The following is an 8750-nucleotide window of genomic DNA, read 5'->3' on the forward strand; positions in this document are numbered from 1 at the left end:
CTTTGTGGATCTATTCCCAGGTGATCTTTCACCTACCAGCTGATCCCTGGCCTTACTGCATCAGCTGGGAGGTAACTGATTAGTCACAGGTACAGCTGGGTCCATCTCCCCATAAAAGGCCAACCACTCTGGGACCAGGGTATAACAAATAACTTCCTATCAACCATCAGAATTATATATTATGTATGTCCCCCTCCATTGGGATACTGAATTGGCCCTTAGGGCTCAATTGTACCTTGAAGGCACAATGCTTTCTGGAACTCCAAAGGAACACAACCACTGTGCCATCCTTTTAGAGTGTGCAGTGTGCTATCACCTCTGCCCCGGGAAGGAAAAGGACACATACTCTGCTACTTTGGAGTGTCATTAGCTGGGAGTGTTCTGGAACTCTCCTTACATCTCCATAACCTTTGTTTTTATTGGGATATCCAGATAAATTTGCTTTTCCACTTATGTATCATCACTGAAAACTTTGCCACCATCAACTCCACAGCACTGACCCCACCTCTTCCACCTGAATACCACTATTTTCATGGAAGAGGTAATTCCTTTCCATCCTCTGTCATTTGCCATTTATTGTCTTTTGGACTGTCTCTTCACTGCATGAACTCGTCAGTGATTCCTATTATTCATCAGATATTCTTGCCTACTGGATATTTGCTATACAAGTTTTCCTACAAACAGCCCTCCTTTAGAAATGTTCACCATTGAGCCACATCATTAAATGTGTCCTACCTATATGCATACAGATAAAGGAAAGAGAGTTACAGGGAAGTTGATGACTGCTCACCTCTGCATTCAGAATAACCCATAAAAGACTTGGGAAGATGGATAACCTTTGCAAAAAGCTTATATTCTCTAATGCCAATAAGGAGCACACTGCATGACCCAGCTCAGCATATAATATGAGTTAAGCACATATAACCTATTTAAAGTTAACAAAATTTCTTTATATACACAATTAATTAAAAAAAACATTTTGAACTATTTTTCACTTGTCTGCAATCATTTTTGGGAGAAACATCACAGAGGTATCACCATAAGCCTGTTCTCTAATGTATACAATATTCAGTCATCGCTCATTCAGTTTTTCTGATTCTGTTAATTGATACTGATTATGTGTTTCTACTCATGTAAGACAATGTACATCTTTCTTTGTTATCTCTGAACAAACTACCATGTGGTATAGACAAAGATGGATGGAGGTGAAGAATTGAGATGCCTATGTCAAACAGAATTGGAATATCATCATTAGAGCTCTGTGAAATTTTTCACCTGAAAAATGCAGATTTGGATCAACTGAAACCTTTCACGAATTGATGCTGAATTTGCTGAATTTTTCAATAAAAACAAAAAACAGAAGAATTACAAAAAAGTAGTGTTTTGTTTTAATATTTTCAAAACAAAATATTTTTTTAATTCAAAATGACTTTTTGTTTTAAAATTTCCTTTCTTTTATTTAAAAAATGTTTTAAAATGGTTGAAAGCTAAATCCACATTTTATTTTGGGTCAAAACAATATCTTTTGTACAACATAAAACAATTTTTTTCTACTTTTTGGTTGCTGAAAATACAAAAAAATATGTTTTGGATTGACTTGAAACAAATTGTTTTTTTCAGTTTGTTTTTTCAGTACAACTAATTAAACCAAAAAATCCATTATTTGTAGAGCTCTAGTCTTCCCAAAGTAGGGATGTTCATAATAGTTGCTATCTTAGAGTATTCTCATCTCAAAGGTAGTATGTAAGTGCAAAATATTACTTTTTTTTCCCCCCTATAAAGTATCTGAACGGGATAAAATCATATGGCGAGCACACTTCTACCCATAGTTGTAGATACCTCAGTGTACCAAAATTAATACCAAACAGTAGATAGCCTGCATACGTTCTCTTCACATTTTAGCTTTTAGGGTGAATTTTAAAAAAAAGACTAGAAATTGGCCTAACTCTACTCCCATTAAAGTCAAGGGTAAAACTTCCAACTTGAGCAGAGTTAGGCCAATACTGAGAACTTTTGAAAATACACGGCCTAGTGTGAAACAGACCAAAAATAAATAAATCCTATATGATTGTGAAATAGCACAGTACTGCATATAAATAAGGGATTAATTAAATATATATATACTATCAGTTGAGAGCATTTAATCTGTTTTCCGATAGAAAGACTTGCGTAAGGTCAACAATTAAAAATCTCACAAGCATAGGGATACTGGGATGCTTTATGAGATACATAACCTCCTTCATATGTGACTTGTAAGAAACTATTTACTTGTAACATTTCTCATTTAATTATCCATTCCTTTTATCATATAAACCTCAGGATTTTCCTGAAGCCAAAAGTTTATTGAAGAAATGGAGTGAAGACATTTACCTCAATATTATTGCTCCATTTAAAAAAAAAAGGTTTTGTTTTTTCTTTAATTCTGGATTTTTTAAAGAAACTCCTTAACTTTTATATTATGAAGGCCTGGAAGGGGAACAGCTGAAAAGCAAGCAAACATGATTTTGGGATCCTTTCCTTCTAAAATAAGATAAGTAATTCTGGTCAATAGGGGATAGATGCTGGAATAAAATCACTACTGACAGAGATTAGTTGAATCCCTATGGAGAAAAAAATCATCTCTTATGCATGTTATTAAATAGAGAACATGCCTAATACCTAATCAGAAATGTGTGTATTACACTAATCTTTAATTTGAGAGTGGCACTCCCCCCTCCCTCCCCGCATAACACAGTTTATGTACACAACATTGCACAGATAAAAGTATGTTCAGCAGTGAATGTCTTGTTGTGACATTGATTATGATTCTGTCAAAGATGTGACATATCTAATTTTGCAAATGATTTTATAAAACTGAGATCACATCTGCAGGGAAAAGTTCCTTTTGTTCACATAAACTAGTGTGGGAAAGCTTTACTCAGTACAGTCATGCTAAATATCTAACACTCAGCACTCACCTTTCTTCAGTATCAGCACTAAAATGTACCTGTAAGCCCTTTTCTGCATCATTTAATTCAAGAAGTAAGCAAAGGTAAAGAAACCCTTAAAAAGGATTGCCTGAAAATACAAACAATAAAAAATATGTAATTATCAAAATATGTATGTTTTAAACACCTAATCATAAAACATCCAGAATATTGACATAAACAGTTAATAACAGGGAAACTGTTAATAACTGTATTGTAAAATCCAGATCTTTACAGGTGTTAACAAGAGTTGGAGTACATAAGAGACTACACAGAGTTACTGATATCCACATCAATAAGGTTTTACTGTGGGATTCTGTTGAAAGAGAAAATGTGGCATCTGTTTAGATAATGTTAATGATTAGATAAGATGTCCTAGTCAACACCATACAAAATGAGTTAATATAATAATAGTGGTCACTTCCATAGGTGCTTCTCTTCCGAGGATCTCAAGTGTTTTTTAAACTTAAAGAGCAAAACTCTGCTTTCAGATACACATACAACTCCCACCGAAAGTCAATGTGTATCTGAGAGCAGAATTTAGCCCTAATTAATTAAAATTCACAACAGCCGTGTGAGATAGAATAAGTAGCGTGTGGTTACATTTTTCTATTCAAAGGCAAACTGAGTCACAAAACAAGTTAAGTGACTTGCTAAACGTTATACAGAGCCTGGAATAGAACTAGACGCTCTGCCCCTTCCTTATGGCTAATGCAGTAATATACTGTTGGTTTAAATCACTTCTCTCTTAGGCTATGATCAAGCACATTATTGGCCTGCCAGAGAAAGCTGATCCCTACCCTATGCTTTAGGCTACACTATACTCTAGGAAGTCATCTCTGAAGAACATCAGAGGGGAAAGGCTATGTATATGTGTACATAACACTTTCTGAAAAACCTCAAAAAAGTAAAATTCTGACCCGAGTATGCAGAAAATAGTTATCTACCTATTCTGCAGTCCAGCTTAATAACAATTGTACATGATTTGCCCTGAAATCCCAGTTACACATAGACACTTCCTTGTCTAACATGGAGTGCCTTGTCCTAAATGCTTTTCCTTCATCACATTTCTCAGGAAAATGAATCATAGAATCATAGAATCATAGAATCTCAGGGTTGGAAGGGACCTCAGGAGATCATCTAGTCCAACCCCCTGCTCAAAGCAGGACCAAACCCAACTAAATCATCCCAGCCAGGGCTTTGTCAAGCCTGACCTTAAAAACCTCTAAGGAAGGAGATTCCACTACCTCCCTAGGTAACCCATTCCAGTTCTTCACCACCCTACTAGTGAAGAAGTTTTTCCTAATATCCAACCTAAGCCTCCCCCTCTGCAACTTGAGACCATTACTCCTTGTTCTATCATCTTCTACCACTGAGAACAGTCTAGATCCATCCTCTTTGGAACCCCCTTTCAGGTAGTTGAAAGCAGCTATCAAATCCCCCCTCATTCTTCTCTTCTGCAGACTAAACAATCCCAGTTCCCTCAGCCTCTCCTCATAAGTCATGTGCTCCAGCCCCCTAATCAAGCAAAGAATTAAACCTTGTCACAGAGTTACAAAGAAGCTGACACTTCAAAAATGTAAAATATGTGAAGGTTATGGCAGAAATAAAGGAGCAATGGGCAAAAATTCCTTGTTCAAAGACTCTTGTTCAGCCAATTGAGCCTGATGTGGAGCAGCAAATTCAAACTGTGTGTCCAGATTGCAAAAACCAAAGAGAACAAATAACGCCAAAAGAGAGTGCGAAAGATTTACCTGAGTAAAGTTTTTAGAGGAAATTCACATTTTCAAATGTATGAAAACTACACAAAGGCTAGTGTTTCATGGAGACAGTAACTAAGATCCTTAAATGTATTCTGGTGAAATTATAAACTTTGCTTGATCAGAGGATCACAATGTGTTATATCCTTGGGGCAGCCGGTGTAGGAAGCAATCACTTGAGGCCAGAGAGCAGGCAGCTAACCAAAACCTCCATTTTATTTACAGATATACAGAGAGCTCACTCAGCCGGTTGAAACCGGTTGAGCTAACCCATAATAATCTAACTCAGTTGCCATAGCAACAAAAACCATGACAACCAAATACACAACATATTCCTCCCCCCCTAATAAGAACATCCCCTAAATAAAACACACACTAGACTAGAGAAGGAGGGTAGACTGCCTCCATTCCCGGCTAAACCCTGGGGATTATTTTGCCCCATAACCGTGAGTTCGCCCTAGCTAAAGATCCAGCCGATGAGGAGGCCTTCTGTCTCTAGGTGGATTACGGCGAACTTCTGGTGTTATTGCACCCGAAAGCACTAGGGGCTCAGGGTCCGCAGCACGAACAGGTGAGGAGGTGGTATCAGCTCGTGCTGGGCAAAGGGGTATCTCAGCCGCCGGCAGTAATGGAGGAGAACAGTCAGAAACAGGTGACTCGTGATTCGGTCCCTCACTAGAAGAGGTGAAGTCAGACCCCTCAACTGCAGATGGGTCCTGAGGACTGGCATGACCTGGCAACAGCTGATCTACATGTCGCCGCCAGGTAAGATTCTCTGCAGTCCGGACTGTGTAGGAAACAGGTCCTGTTTGAGTGATGACTGTGGCCGGAACCCATTTAGCTCTGGAAGTATAATTCCGAGCCAAAACTGGCTGTCCCGGGCTAAAGGTTCGGTCTTTTGCTCTGGGTGCCCGTCTGATGACTTGATATGGCTGCTGATGTTGCACAATTTGTCAGGGTTCAGAAGGTTTCAGCAGATCAAAGCAAGTGCGCAGCTGTCGTCCCATCATTAGAAAGGCCGGAGATGCGTGGGTCCTAGCATGAGGTGTGTTTCTGTAGGAAAGTAAAAAGGTATCCAGACGCTTTTGAATGGAGTGTTGTCCCCTTGCTGATTTCAAAGCGTTTTTCATTGTCTGCACAAATCTTTCAGCTAATCCGTTGGTGGACGGATGATATGGTGCTGACGTGATGTGGTGTATCCCATTTGCCTTCATAAAATTTTGAAACTCCTGAGAAACGAACTGCGGTCCGTTGTCGCTCACAAGTTGTTCTGGCAGACCAAAACGACTAAAGAGTCCTCGTAATTTTTGGATAGTACTCTCTGCAGAAGTGGACTGCATTATAGAGACTTCTGGCCATTTAGAATGGGCATCTATTGCCACCAAGAACATGCTTCCTTCAAGGGGGCCAGCAAAGTCAACGTGAATACGTTGCCACGGGTTTTCAGGCCAGTCCCATGGGTGTAGGGGTGCCCACTGGGGTGCATTCCTCACACCCTGACATGACATACAAGCTTTTGCCTTCTCTTCAATAGAGCTGTCCAGTCCAGGCCACCAAAAATAGCTTCGTGCAATTTCCTTCATGCGCACTATTCCACAGTGACCGGAATGTAGCTGTTCTAACATCTGTGATCTCAGTGGTGGTGGAATAATGACACGTCTCCCCCACAACAAACAACCAGATTGGACCGATAACTCCATCCGCTTGGACATGTAGGGAACAAGGTCGGATGAGACCGGAGAGGTTTGTCGAGATTTTCCATGCATCACCAGGTCCATAACGTGGGACAATACTGGGTCAACGCGAGTTGCCTTCTTTATCTGAGTAGCAGTGATGGGTGTATTCTCTACCTGTTCAAAGTAGAAGATTTCCTTTTGGGCACTATCTTGGTGTTTGACCGGCAAAGGCAACCTTGAGAGGCCATCTGCATTGCCGTGCAGAGTGGATTTCCGATATTTGATTTCATATGTGTGTGCTGAAAGTAACAATGCCCAACGTTGCATACGACTAGCAGCTAATGGGGGAATGCCTGTGTAGGGTCCAAAAATTGATGTCAGAGGTCGATGGTCTGTGAGAAGAGTAAATTTTCGCCCAAACAGGTACTGATGAAACTTCCGAATTCCAAAAACAATTCCTAATGCCTCACGTTCGATTTGGGCGTAGTTAGTTTCTGCTTTGCTTAGAGTGCGTGAAGCAAAAGCAATAGGTCTCTCTTCTCCTGAAGGCATAATATGTGACACGACTGCTCCCACTCCATAAGGGGAGGCATCGCAGGCCAATTGCAGTGGTAAGGATGGATCAAAGTGCGTTAGAACTTCAGAATTTAGCAATGCATCCTTAGCTTTGTTAAACGCAACATCACAGGCTTCAGTCCACTTCCAGGCCTTGTTCTGCCCAAGGAGCTCATGAAGTGGTTTTAGCAGTGTGGCTAACTGTGAGATGAACTTTCCATAATAGTTCAGGAGTCCTAGAAACGAGCGCAGCTGGCTTACATTTCGAGGTTGGGGAGCCTCCACAATAGCTTTAACTTTTGCAGGGGCCTTATGAAGACCTGCAGAATCAATGATGTGTCCCAAATATTCAACAGAGGGCTTGAAGAATTCACACTTGTCTTTGCGAACTCGTAGGCCATACTCTTCCAGTCTTTGTAGGGTAGCCTCTAAATTCTTTAAGTGATCCTCTTCATTTCTTCCAGTGACCAGGATATCATCCAGATAGCACTGAACTCCTGACAAGCCACACAAGATCTGGTCCATAGCCCTCTGGAACAGGGCGGGAGCAGATGTTATTCCGAAGGGTAGGCGACAGTATCGATAAAGCCCCTTATGAGTCACAATAGTCAACAGCTCTTGGGACTTTTCATCGACGTGCATCTGTAAATATGCTTGACTCAGATCAATCTTACTGAACTTTTGTCCCCCAGCCAGGCCTGCGAAGAGGTCATCGATGCGGGGAAGCGGGTATTGCTCTGCACACAACACTGGGTTGACAGTGACTTTAAAATCACCGCAAATCCGGAGAGAGCCATCTTTCTTCACGATTGGAACGATAGGAGTGGCCCATGAGCTATGGGTAACTGGTATTAGGACTCCATTGGTGACCAGGCGCTCCAGGTCTGCTTCAACTTTTGGCCTGATGGCATATGGCACAGTTCGGGCTTTCAGATATTTTGGTGGACTGTCAGGTTTAATGTTCAATGTCACAGTGATTCCCTTCATACTTCCCAAATCATCTCCAAAAACAGCAGCATGTTTCCTTAGAATAGGGGTTAGACTGGTTTCTTCTTTAGTCATCCGGTGCACTTCTGCCCAGTTCAGTTGAATCTTCCCAAGCCAAGACCTACCCATTAAGGCTGGGTAGTCACCTCTCACCACAAACAGTGGCAATTTAGCTGCCTGTCCATTGAGCTCCACCTTAACATCAATAGTGCCCAACATGGGCACAGCTTCACCTGTATACGTCTTCAGAACAGTTTTTGTTGCCTTAAGCGGAAGATGCTGTAGCTTTTCCTTATACACAGTCTCAGGAACCAGCGAGACAGCTGCACCGGTGTCTAGTTCCATGCGTATAGGTTTGCCCTCCAAAAAAGGGGTTACCCAGTATTCATGTGAGTCCGCTGCCAAAGACAAAACATGCAGTGGCACTTCCTCTTGTGAGGAGGTGTCACCTTGATCATCCTGGGTCTGCTCTAGGGTATGCAAGGTTCCTCTTTTTGTCGGCCAGACCACAGGTCTCTTTTTCTTTTGTTTACAGACATACTCAATGTGTCCCTTTTTGCCACAGTGTCGACACACCAGGTCCTTACACCAGCATTCTGATGCCTGGTGACCCAGGTTACCACAGCGGTAACATTCTTGACTCTGCACCGTTTTGTGGGTCAGTTCTTGTGACACTTTTTGCACCCTAGGGGATGCACCGATGTATTGTGCCTCCCTTGTAGCCAGTTCCATGGAGACTGCAATATCAACAGCCTTCTGTAATGTAAGCTGAGCCTCTGTCAGTAGGCGCTTCCGTATAGCTTCAC

Source organism: Mauremys mutica, chromosome 5 (assembly GCF_020497125.1).
Source record: "Mauremys mutica isolate MM-2020 ecotype Southern chromosome 5, ASM2049712v1, whole genome shotgun sequence".
Taxonomy (NCBI): domain Eukaryota; kingdom Metazoa; phylum Chordata; order Testudines; family Geoemydidae; genus Mauremys; species Mauremys mutica.